At 35.5% G+C, this 13,517-nt stretch overlaps 1 protein-coding gene across 1 annotated transcript in view; it reads right to left on the bottom strand.

Annotated features, from left to right (window-relative positions):
- Positions 1 to 13,517, bottom strand: part of EYS (eyes shut homolog) — a 706,806-nt gene that overhangs the window by 146,312 nt on the left and 546,977 nt on the right. The gene's annotated exons all lie outside the window — the stretch shown is intronic.

Genomic DNA, 13,517 nt, shown 5'->3' with positions numbered 1-13,517 from the left:
GAAGGCTTAACATTTGCAATGTTTATTTCACTTATTACTTTAGTCATTATGGTTTTAATTTTTTTTTTTTTTACCCTGTAGACATAATAATAGTATCATGAATGCAAGAAAAAATAAACTAAAACTAATTGAGGTTAGGCAGAATGTCTTCCCAATGCCTTAAGAATTCTCTTTAAGCAAAACACCTTGAGAACTGGCGAGACTGATCACCAGGGATATGAATAAGGAAAAAGCATCAAGAAAAATATTTTGAGTTCAGGTAATATTTTTGCAAAGAAATTTTTAGTTTAATGAACAAAAAGTATACAATGGATCTGTGAGTGATGATTACACACAGGCATGAATTGTACGTGTTTTTAAAAAATTTATATTCACTTTATTAATTGTTTGTTTGTGAATCTGACTACTGCTTAACCTCTGCTGTTTTTATTTGACATTAGAAAAAAGGACAAAAGGCCTAGCTAAACAAGCACATGTGGAAGGACAGTCATTAAAAAAAAAACACACCCTGACAGCAAAAGAAAGGCAGGATGGAAAGCAATGACTAGTTATGTTTCTAAATCATAGGTCTGGAAAAGTCAAGATTGTTGGAGAAAGCAGTAAAAGCTATGGGATTGAAAAAGGTCAGTGGCATTACAAATCAGAAGCAGACCTACATGATTATGAGAGTGTTTTTGCCTAATTAAATTCATGCTTTCAAGAGAAATGGTACAAGGAGATCTAACAGTGTAGTGCAGGGCAACAAACTGGATTAAGGGCTGGACTCTCTTTCACATGAGGAGAGGCTGAGAGAGCCAGGACTCCTAAGCCTGCAGAAGAAAAAACTCAGTGTATCTTACCAATGTCTGTAAATACATGGGGATGGAGAAGAGGGAGCCAAACTTCTCTCTCAGCAGTGCACTTGAAAGGCAACAGGTACAAATCAAAACCCAAGAAATTGCACCTAAACATGTGGAAACTCATTTTCACTGTGAGGAGGGTCAAACACTGGCATAGGTTACACAGAGAGGTTTGTCATGTCTCAATTCTTGGAGATTTTCAAAACCTGACTGGGCATGGTTGTGAGAAACCTGTTCTAGGTGGTCCTGCTCTGCTTGAGCAGGGGGTTGGACTTGATGGTCTCAAGATGATGGTCCCTTCCAACCTCAACAAACTGGTGATTCTGTTATCCTTCACAGAGAGGTTCTGTGCACTCAACCTTATTATTATTATTCTTATAATAATTAATAAACTTATTATTCTTCAAGTGTAGTTCTGTACTCACAATATAGTGGTACACTGAGCAACAAAGCTATTAAAATGTTTTTTCTAAGGTAGTTAAAAAAAAAACAACAACTAGTCAACTTGGAGAGTAACTGTCTGCAATTTATATTCTAAGTTAAAATTAATCTGTGAAGTTTCTTTCAGCTAGGTGAAGGGAAGGGGGAGAAGAATGAAGAGGCAAAGGGAGCAAGGTATATCTGGGCAATCTTGAATATTCCCTTAAAGATATTAGAGATATTTCCCTTAAAGATTTAAAACTTTCCCAGGAGTTCAGCACCTTGCATCCAGAAGTCTTTGCATTGATGTACAGACAAAACTACTGAGAAAAGATGCTATTTCAACCACTGTGTCTATGTCTGCAGCGCTGTGCCCAAGGCAGCCTAGGCTTCCATCACCAGTGCTGTGAAGTCCTCTCAGAAATCAGCAGAAGAGACAAAGCAAATACAGCAACTGCATCAGGAACAAATGCATACCTGGCAAAAGAGCTGCCCAGAAATGCCAAGAGCACATTCCCTTCCCTATGGTGTGCAGGCTATTAGCCTGCTGATCCTTAGCAGTCATTTTCTGCCCTAAAGCTGTACAACAGCTGCAATCTGTTGCAAGCCTACAACATCAGTAAAGAGGTCACTGAGAGCACAGGGATTAGTCTTCTGCTTGGATGAAAGGCCTGTGTGGGAGGAAACAGACTGTGTCTCTGTATTAAGAACCTAAAATCTATGACTGTGATAAAGTACACAGATAGGATACTATGGGCAAAGCTGCCAGTCTGGACTAACTTTTCCCAATTCCTTCATTCTACTAAACTCTTATTTAGCAGAAATTAAAGTCCCATGTAGCATTAACTATAACCAAACATGTAGGATCCATGAATCAGATCCATAGACGTGCATCAGAACTACAATGAGCTAATTCTCTATCACATTATGAGAGAAATTTAGTATTGCTTCCTAGCAATATTTACAGATCTTCATATTTTAAGATGCTTGCTGGCAATAAATAATTAAGTATTTAATTCATTTTGCATGACAGGCTAACAAGAAGAAGTAGTTACTTAATTCTACCCTGGGTCCCCTATCTGACACTGTCACTTCTGTCCATGATCACAAGGGACTCTTCTCCACAGGGGCAGTGGTCTCCAAAGTGAGCGGAGTGCATGCAACCTAAGAGGTTCTCAAAACAGCTAACTAGGATACAGGAAGAAATATAAACCTTCTCACATTTTAAGGGTAAAAATATTACAAATAATTCAAAAAATTTGTAGCAGAGACCACAGAGTTGGGTCTGAATTACCTGACAAACACATGTTGCTAAGAATTATACTTCAACAATTTAACTGGAGACTCAAATTTTCTACTGAAATAAATAGGTTATCTGGGATATTATTTATGACAATTTTCACAGTAACACATAGAACAATAGTACAACAAGAAAAAGTTGAGAAACATCAACAAGTTTCTCTTATAACCCTACCTGACTTAGTCATGGTAAAATAATGTAAGGGGAAGAATATAGTTTTCTACTGGTAGTAAAATGGAATCAATCTGTTTCCACTCCTACCTCTAATCTTCGCTTTGCATTCTTTGTTTTTTATGACAAGTTTGTCTTAGCACTGAATTATATTAAATTCTGTTGAATTATTTTTAAAATATATTTTTCAGTCTTGAAGCTGTTAAGACTCATCAACTGCTCCAGCCATCACTAAATAAAATCAAATGAGAACCAAGAAAAGCTTTTAATATCACAAAATCCTAGAAAGAGAAGAAATGCATTCGTCTTCTGGTAAGAAAATCAGACCAAACTTCTGACTAAGCTTGTCTACCATCTACAGGATAGACAACTTCATTGAAAATCCCTGCTCCTCTTTAATAATGAAAGTAAATGGGTAATCCTCACTCAATCGTGACCTAAACCTGCCTATCTCACTCCATTTGGTATAAAAGGACTCCAGAGTTGAGAGTTTAGCTGTAAACATGTACACCAGCAATATCTGAAGGTAGATGAACAATTCTCATCCTTGTTACTTATGCATCAGAGATATGCAGGAGGATTTTCTTCAGGCAAAATCAAATTAGTACAGTAGTTTTGAGCTGAAATGTTAAAGACGTGAACTGAACAGGATGTCAGAATATTAAGTCAGGGGCTTAAACTCTGAATTTGCTGTTTGTATCTTTCAATTGCAATGGTAAACATCCTCTGAAACTTATGGACACATTCTGTGCTTGTACCTCTTTTCCATCACTCAGAGAATGTAATAGAAGCACAGGTGATAAAAACTTTTATGAGCAGTGCAGCAAACCTTTCCCATATTATCACGAATGGAGGTGTTCCCAGCAGGCAGAAAGTCAGTTAAGAAGCAATATCAAGGGTCTGATGAATACATGATCTGTTCTATCCATCTCATGCTCACAGATTTTAACCACCTTAGAGTAATGCCTTCTTTTATCTCATGTTCATGGTGTGAAGAAAATAAAAGTGAAATAAATATGATTCAGAAAATTCCTAGGGATTATGTCTGGTACATATGAAATCTGACTTGGGTGTTTCATAAAGCATCACATGCACCTACAACAGTACAGAAATACAGTAACCATTTTCTATGAAATAATTGATTAGCTGAATTCAGCTGTTTCATGACAATAAAATATGAAACAAAATAAATCTTACCCTTGCTGCTTTCATTCATTCGTCTCAACACACAAAAGCTTCCTGCCTGCTGTAACTGAACTGCTACATCACAAAGCAAAAAATCCTTACTAAATAAAATGCACAAGTCTTCCTCTATCAGGCTAGCCTGGTGTCTTTTTGATAATGTTCTCTGCTGTCAACAGGAAGGTCTGAAATCAGATCACTGACTTAATCTCTTACTTTTCAGACTGCTAGGGCCTTTGAATGGCAGAAAGACAGTACATTTAATTGAGAAGACTCAAAAGAAAAGCACTCGAGGCAATGGGTCATATAAGCAATCCCTGGAGCAGGACATCAATTCATTTTCATTGAAGGAAACTGCCATACAAGTGGAACAGTAATAGAAGAAAAAAACTTTAAAAAAATTTAGGAAAATAAAGCAGAAGATATTTGGCAAGCATGCATCCGCAAAGGTACAATGAAACACAGAACAGAAACAGGGATGATCAAAGGAATAGCATTGCTTCCAAGTGGAGAAACAGAACAGGCCTATTCAACATGCAGAGGAAAATGTGTGTAAGAAATGGCACCTCCGTGTCTTGCAACACAGCAGGTAAGGGCACTCAATTACTCAATTATTGTTACTATCAGGTCACACGCTTGCATTAAAAAGGAAATTCTTATTAACTTTTTGCAGAATGTTTGGGGTAATTTATTGCCAAAAGATATTATGTGGGTCAAAAATATATAAAAAAATAATGAAAAATTAAGAACAATACAAGAATAAGGGAAACAAATCCACCAGACTAGCAAATATAATGGAACCACAGGTCAGGAAATCCTAGTCTCATTGATTGGTGAAAGCTGAAGTAATGCACTTGGGAGAAAATCTCAGTTGTCCTGTTTTATATATCCTTTTCAAAGAGTGACAGTTTTCTCTCTGAGACAGGATATTGAGCTAGATGCCCTCCTGGCTTGATCTGGCTTGTGATTTTTGTGTGACTTGTTCTGCTCTGTTTATCAGTACTAAGATTGTGTGACAGAAACTAAGAGAGATGCAGACCATTTAACATAAAGGAAATTAATGATTCCGTAGATATCTGAAGCATACAGAAATTGTCATTACCAAGTGCCTAGAGTTACTCATCTCTTTTGACAGCTATATTTCAATAAGCAGATCAACCCAGTGTACGTATGTATTAAATTTATTTAAAGAAAAAGAAATGGTTGATAGTTTTAGAATTCCTTAAATACAAAGAAGTTGAAGAGTTAGATGCATGTCTGACAAAATAAGATCATAGTAAATCACTTTGATGTTAACATGCTTTGTGAAGAAGAGACACAAAAAGAAACAAAATATTTTCATACTCCTATTTTGTAGCTCATAATATCCCTCTTCCAAACTCACATTTTGGGGAGGAAGAATCATGTTTTTATTTTTTTTGCCTAGACCCTTAGTTGTTTTACATCAGCAAAGTTATAACAGCATTCATTTATAGAAGATGAGAATTTAGTCAACTGCTGTGTCTGTGTGAAAGGATGAAAATGACCTGACTCAGAATAAGGAGAATTTTATTTAGTTCATGGGCAAGAAATATTCTAAAATTTCCAGGTGAGATATGCTGCGTAATTATTGAGTTCTGTATTTTTTATTTGATTTTGCATAGACATGTAAAGTCCAGATGTGTCAACAAGTACAACAGACTTACATGAAAGAGAAGAAAAAGAAAATTATTAATTCATATTCAGCTCAAATTTTTTGGAAATAGAAATGACACCTTCACAGAAAGATAAAAAATAGTGAAGATGTTTTGTGTTGGAAAAATCCCAAACAATCTAGTTATTGTTATCCCAAATCCACAAACAGAATTAGCCTCTTACTGCCTGTTTTTTGATAGTTTTGAAAACAACACAGTGATTTGTATCTTTCTCTTTGATTAGTTGCATCTCCAAAATTTATTACTTTTCTCCTAAGTGCATTGGATTTTGAAGCGGAAAGAATGTTCCTAATTGATACTTGTACCTAATCAGATGTATTTTACCACCTGCATTCAAAATGATGCATAAGTGCTTCTCTTTTCCTGAATTTGACATAGAGGAAATTGGGAAGCTATTATCTAATATTTTTTCAAGCTCAACGTATTTGACAGGAAATATGATCTTCCTGCAAAAACCCCAGAGTTTTATCTATTTTTAAAAAGCACCCCATCTAGGAGGGAAATGAGTGTCCTTTATATCTTAATTTATATATTTCTGTCTTTCACAATTATGGGAAAAAAAAAAAAAAGACAGACTCTTAATATGAAACCATAATTTAAACTGGAGTTGTCATATTGCACTGCTATATTTAGTGCTGAAATGCTAGTTGCTTTGAAGGTCGCTGTGACACATAGTATGGCAAAATTTAATGAAGTAAGACTTGTAAAAATCTTTTGAAGTTCCCTCATTAATATATTTGTTCTGTAAAATATCATAGAAGATCTACATGAACATGAGCTTTCACAGTTTTGATTCACATCTAATGAACTGGTAAAAGAAGAAAATGAAATGAAGTATTGGTTTTCAGTGGGAAAAGAGGCAGCTGTCATAATATGTTTGAAAACTCATACTTTTCCTAACAAGTTGATGTACTAGAGATCATCATTGCAATGAACACTATTTGGTTCCACAAATGAATGGGCCAAATAACTTAATTTTCTCTTGGTTTTCAGTGAGTCTCAGCTAAATGTGTACATATTTTACTTGTATGCTATGATTCTTATTTCTATCAAAAGTTCAAGGCCTGTTTTGTTTTCTTTTATTCAGTATCAATGAGTTTTCAGTCACTTTAATTTTATCTCTGCCATCTAAGTTTAATTTTATTCTCTGCAGTGGTGCTTGAATACATAAACAAACATTCCTATCCCAGAGGATCTTAGAAATACTTGAAGAGTAATTGGCTATAAAAGTTCAATTTGGAAAAATCTGATTTTTTTCAGTGTGTGTCATATTTAGGCAGTTGAATAAGAATCTTCCTCTAGAGAATTTAGGTAACTTTGCAGACTAATTTGTCATATGGTTGGCACCAGATATTAGATGATCAATATTAAAAGTGAAATGCAAGCTGTAGTATTAGGAACACTAAATTTAATGTGCTTATGTAAATAACACTGTTTATGTATTGCTACATTGTGTATGCAACAGATTTTTATTACTTTCCAGGGACATTTTGATGAGATTTTGATTAGACTTTCCTATTATTATTTAGCTATATAGGTACATAATTTACAGAATTGTGTGAATCTAATCTGGTTTCTAACCTGAACTTGTTTTCACAGGTTAAGGGTGCAAACAAAATAGGAATATGAAAGCAATTGCTTCTGCATCTCTTAATTATATTAACATCTTCCTATGGCTTCCTTCGGGAATCATGTAACTAACTCAAGGGCTTGGTGAAAAAAATCAACAAATAACAGGCAAAGAAGAATATTTAAGGGTTAACAAATTAAGTTAGTATCAGAGAATGAATTAGAAAACCACATATTTTACTCTGTTTGCCCTTTCCTTTGAGGATTCAAAAAACAGTAGTTTTCTGCCCTCAGTTTTGCTAAAGTAATTTATTTATTTTTAGCCTAAAAGGCAAAAAATACAAAATGGAGAAGCATCTGTATAGACATCTTAGCTATTCCTTTCTTTTATTTCCTAACATTTACCACTGTTACATTAGTTAGGAATTATAAAGCTAGAAATAGACTTAGATATAATGATCACTTTAAATATTTACACTAGAATGTATGCAATGTAGGTCTTAGAAAAGTATTTTCCAATTGATTTTAATATATTTACTGTGTTAATATTTAACAATATCAAAACAATAATAACAAATCTGAATTGTAGTAACTTTGTTTTCTTGGCAGTTAGAAGACAGCAACATTTGGGGGAAGCATGTTCATTTACAAATGTTTATTTTTGTTTAATCCCAACAGCAATAATTTCAAAGTATTTTAATTTGGCTCAGTGTTACAGGCACACAAACCAGTTCACTCACATGAAATTGCTAAAGAATATTACAATCAGGTAAGCAAACTTATCTGCATTAAAATAATGAGGTGGACAATTGAAAAAGCATAAACTTGCATAATTCCAATTTTTTTAGCAGCCTTATTCAGCCAAATTGTAATACTTTCTGACATCTTAGGTTTTATCTTGGCTATAGTCTTTAGTATCCTCACTGTTCCACTTCTAAAACATAACTGGTGGAAGTTCCAGATAGGATGGATGTTCAGTATTAGAGATTTCAGTTCATCTGATTGCTTTTCTTCCATTGATTTGATGGGACAGTGTAAGCAAACCTTTACTGTGGGTGTAGGTGAAACAAAGGGAGCACCTCTTCAATGGATCTGTACATTGCCTTGTTTGTGCAAACTCTAGTATGGATTTTTGGACAGGGCTTTGAGCAACCTGCTCTATTTAAAAATATCCTTGCTTTTTTTAGAGGGACTTCAACCAGATGGCTTTTAAAGGACTCTTCAACCCAAACCACTTGCTGATTCTATGATTTTATTAAAGCAGAAGCAATTGAGCAGTACACAGGACACTAACTGCCTTGCCATAGCCACTGCCTCTTGGGTCAGTGTAATCCTTTCTGGATTGGAATATTATTATATTATTGTATTCCAGTGGCATATTACTTCGTTGTTACATATGAAGAAGGGAAATCAGTAAGATTTCATAAAGTTTCTGAGACTGTATTTTTTGGACAAATACTAACTTCTCATTGTATTTTGTGAAACTATTCAGGCTTCAACTTGAGGTAATAGAATAAGGAAACAAATGAAAGTAAAGCCTTCCTTTCCAAAGTAAGCACTTTTGATTGTCTTCTTTCCATCCATGATGATTCCAGAACAGATATTCTCACCCACTCCAAGACTGAGAGATTAATACCTCACCTCAGGTTTGATATCAATTTTAGATTTAGCTTTGACAATCTTTCTGTCAGCTGCCTCCAACTAAGGCAGGCAGAAATATGTGAGGCAAGATATTCATCAGGATTATGTGATACCAGAAATCCCAAAGAATTGGACCTAGAAAGTCTGCTGCCCTCACTAATGGAAAGCTAAAAACCCTTCCAGGTTCTCAGCTGGAGTATTTCTGTTTCTGACCTTAGAGCTGCTGACAAAACACATTATATGCAGGATTTTACTCAAAAGCACTAATGTCTACACTGCAGCAGGAGCTTATTAGCAGAAAAGGTTTGAAACTCAAATACTTCTAACTATGTGATATAGCATAACTAGCATATAGCAAAATAAACCTACAATCTGATGTACTAATAGCAAAATACTCAATCTTTTACATTTATAATCTTTGCTATTTTGTACTTCGTTCCATTTGTCACTGGCCTAGGGCTGATACCTATTAAATAACAGTTTATCTACCATTTTACACTAACTTATTTCTATTACTGAAGATATCGGAGTGTACTATCAAAATATAAAAAGATAAATTTGCTTTTGTATAGATGAAATGAACCAATAATCTAGAATAGAATTAATTGTTCAATGGGCCAGTCTTTTGCTGCATTAATTAGAATGTCAAGAGCTACTTCATGAAGTTCAGTACTTTTCTTGTTGTTGCTACTGAAAAAGTTATTTTTTTCAGTTTTAAACCTCAGATGTTCCACAGTAAATTTCAATGGCATGACTGTGTTGGTTTTAGCTGTGATAGAAGCATAGCTGTGTGGTGCTATATTTTGGTCTTGTAATGAAAATGGTGTTCCTTACTTCCACCTTCCAGCTCTCTTCCTTATCCCACTGGGAGGGAGGGGAGGACGGGACAGCTGTCATGGATTAAGCTGCCTCCTGGGCTCCTTAAACCACGATAGTGTTCTAGGAAAAATACTTCCAGGCTTTCTAGAAAGTATTGCAATGCAGGTTGCTGTCATCTTGTAGAAACCAACTATCAATAACTCTGAAAAGAAGGTGAAGTTCCTTGCTCAGCCTTGGATACTGAAAATAATATCTGGGAAAAATACATCTGCCTAGAGTCCTAGGCAGTGAACTTTCAATATAAACAGCAATATCCTCATTGACTGGCAACTGCAAGAATTTCTAAAAATGTCTGAGGTAACAGAATTCAAAATAAGAATTTCTAGATTAGAATTAAATGAAGTATCACTCCCTTGAGAATCCTCTTTGTATATCAACTGTTTTTTTTTTCCCCCAGCAAAATCTAAAAAGTCATTTCAGAATGACAGGCCTGCCAAAATGTAATGTGAGGCATTGAAAAGGAGAAATAGAGGACGCAGATAATTTTTCTGAGTGTCATTCAAAAACAAAATAAACCACACCATTTTAACTGCATCACTGGTGAAACCAAAGAATAGCTGGAGGTAGCATCAATAAATTACTATAGTCACCTTTTGGTTCACAGGTGTAGTTCAAGTAACACTTTTAATTCTTTACCTCCAAAAACTACAGACCTGAACTGTGCAGAGAGGAGCCTCTCCCAGGCTCTGCTCTTATAAAGCAAAGCACCATTACTAACAATTCCTTTCTGATAGAAAATGGTACTTTAGGATGGGAAATCTTATTTCAAGTCATTGGCAGGACTAGAATTAAGTTTCATTTTGAGAACTACCTACACTAATGTAAAATCAATTTTCTATAATTTTTCCCCAATCCAATGAGCAATTATAAAATAACCTTACAATGTCACATCTCTGCTACTAATGCCACACAATATCACAGTTCTCTGGTATATAAAAAAACAAACAATGAAAGCAGAGAATAAAACAATACTTCAATCATATTTACTGCTACTTTTAAATACACAATCCCCATCTGCCTTACTAATATCTCCTAGACTATAAATAGTCATGTAGGAAATTACTTCTTTTTCTAATCATAGATGAAAAATTGGTATGAGAGGAAAAAACAAGGTTTAAATGAACTATCATTCAGCATAGCTCAGATGCAATTTAGAACAGCCGCAACCAAACCATGTTGATTTTTCTTTTGAAAGAAACACAATCCCAAGACACACTGAAAGGGTGATAAAATCAAAATATGCTCAGAAGAACATGTCCCAGCATAAGGAACACCTGCCCTTTTAACTTGTGGTATCTAATTATTAACAAAAGTACATTTTAATGCTGTTGGAATTTTCATCTTTGAACTATATCTTACATGAAGTCACACCTCAGATATTTTCTCCCTAACAGTCTCAGAGCTGATGGATTTCATATTGGAAAATGTAATTGCTTTTCTGGATTTTACATTCATTTGGTAACAAACCTACTAAAAAGTACCACAATGGGTGAACTGCAGGTAAATGATCCAACACAGCTTTAATCTAATTTATCTGCTAAATCATTTTAATAAGTTTTAGACTGTCAGCTATTACTTCCAGCTTTTTAAAACAGAAAGATAAATGAAAACATTTATTTGAAAAAAAAAAACAACCCGACTCCTATGCACTTTCCTCAAGTCAAACAGCCTCCCACAAAGTAAAAAACCAAGTAGAGAAAAACCTCATGTCATTAGTATAGCACTTCCATTTTATAACTTGGATGTACAGCGCAAAATAACTAACATCTGTCATTTTGCAAAATGCTCTTTACCTTTATTATCTAATGTCTAGTAGACTCAGACAGTGAGAAGTCTTGTTTAGACTGATTTAAATTCACATTTATTTTAATGCATGCCTATAAAATTTGAAATTTGCCATTTGGCTTGTTTTTCTACTGTGCTTACTTATGTCAGACACAGTAGTACAAATCCAAAATAAAGAGTCTGTAAAGCAATGCATGATAGTGACTACTACACTAAGTGTGGGCAATCATTTTTAACAATATGAAATATCATAAGAATAAACTTATTCTCTTTTCATATCTTGGACCAAAAGAATGAAAACTTGGGTTTTTTTCTTTTATGCACAACGTGTAAATAAACAATAAATGTTTAAAACCTCATTATATAGTGCAAGTTGCTTTATTTCTGAGCAGCAAGTGTTTTGAAAGCAGTTTCATGATGATTATAACGATCAATTTGTGTGAAATAAGTAGAACATTTTCAAAATTATATCCAAATATAAAATGACTTTGTAAATCATGCTGGCATTGTTTAGAGCACACAGTAGTGGTCTTGATGAGAGACCATGTTAGCTTTGTTAGACTTGTTTAAAACTGTAGAAAAGGAACAAAAGAGAAAATGATAACATGAACATAGACTAGCACCTTCCCCAGCCACCTAAGTCTTACAAGCTGACATAATTGCTTTTTAATCTATGGGAAGTTTTTATATATATTAAGAACTATGTGGTTCCCTTTGGCAATAAATGAATTTATCTGTTACTATGACATACAACTCTGACATGAAACAGAAAGTGTGGTGACTAAACTGAAACTACTGCTGTATAAATGTACTGCCTGATCTTCAATTAAACTCTCATATTTACATAAGGAGTTATCTGGAGCCAAAATATGTTAATCCTTCTTTGTTTATTTTTATGTATCAAGGAGAGAAAAACCCAAAGTCCTGATGGATCAACAAACCAAGTTAATAATTTCTTCTCTTCAATTAGAGAAGAAATTCTGTTTTCCTAGGAGGGGTGGGAACCAGCCACTGCAGGTCATAAAGCTCTGCTACGAGAAACACCAGAAATCGGATTTCCAAATGGAGAAATATGAAGAAGGGATCTGAATTTCTGTGGCTAGAAATAGCCAAGCTGTAACACAGGTGAGACTTTCATACGAGCTGAGATGAAATCTTGGTGTCAAATGAACAAGTTGTGCAGCCACAGCCTAACTCAGGATTTGTTTCATATCAGGGGCTGAGTGGATGTCACAGAAGAAGACAGAAACATGGCAAGTACACAGTGAGGTTTCAGAAAAGGATTCTGCCAGCCTTCAATGATTTGCAACTCGTGGACTTTATGAGACAAAGATTTTGTCTTTGCATTTAATGTCCTCAAAGGAACCTTTATCTCATGAATCTATACATGTTGCTCTCTGAACCCATGTGTAAGGAGTTGAGCCTAGCAGGATGCCAGACACCCCCCACAAACCCATTCTATCACTCCCCTCTGGACAGGGGAGGGAAAATGTAACAGAGGGCTCATGAGTGGAGACAAGGACAGTGAGAGATCACTCACCAAATACTGTCATTCAATACTAATTGAATATTACAAAAGAAAATCAGAGCAGGATAATGAGAAGTTAAATTAGATCTTAAAAATACATCTTCATCTCCAATTCCTTCTCCCACAGTGACACAGGGATACAGGGAATGGGGGTTGTGGTCCGCTCATTACAAGGTGTTCCTGCCACTACTCAGGAAGAGGAATCCTTCTTCTGCTCCAATACTGGGTCCCTCCCACAGGCAACAGTCTTCTACAAACTTCTGCCACAAAGGTCACTCTTCCATGCGGTGCAGTCCTTCAAGGACAGGCTGCTCCAATGTAGGTACCCCATGGGGTCACAGGTCCTGCTAGGAACCCTGCTCCAGCATGGGCCTCTCAAGGGGTCACAGCCTACTCTCAGGCATCACCTGCTCTGGTGTGGGGCTCCTCCAAGGGCTGCAGGTGGATCTCTGCACCCCTGTGTCCCTCCAAGGGCTGCAGGTGGATCTCTGCACCCCTGTGTCCCTCCA

Source organism: Parus major, chromosome 3, assembly GCF_001522545.3.
Source record: "Parus major isolate Abel chromosome 3, Parus_major1.1, whole genome shotgun sequence".
In the NCBI taxonomy this organism is placed as follows: Eukaryota; Metazoa; Chordata; class Aves; order Passeriformes; family Paridae; genus Parus; species Parus major.
The sequence above is the reverse complement of the archived record's forward strand: the minus strand, read 5'-3'. Positions and strand labels throughout refer to the sequence as shown.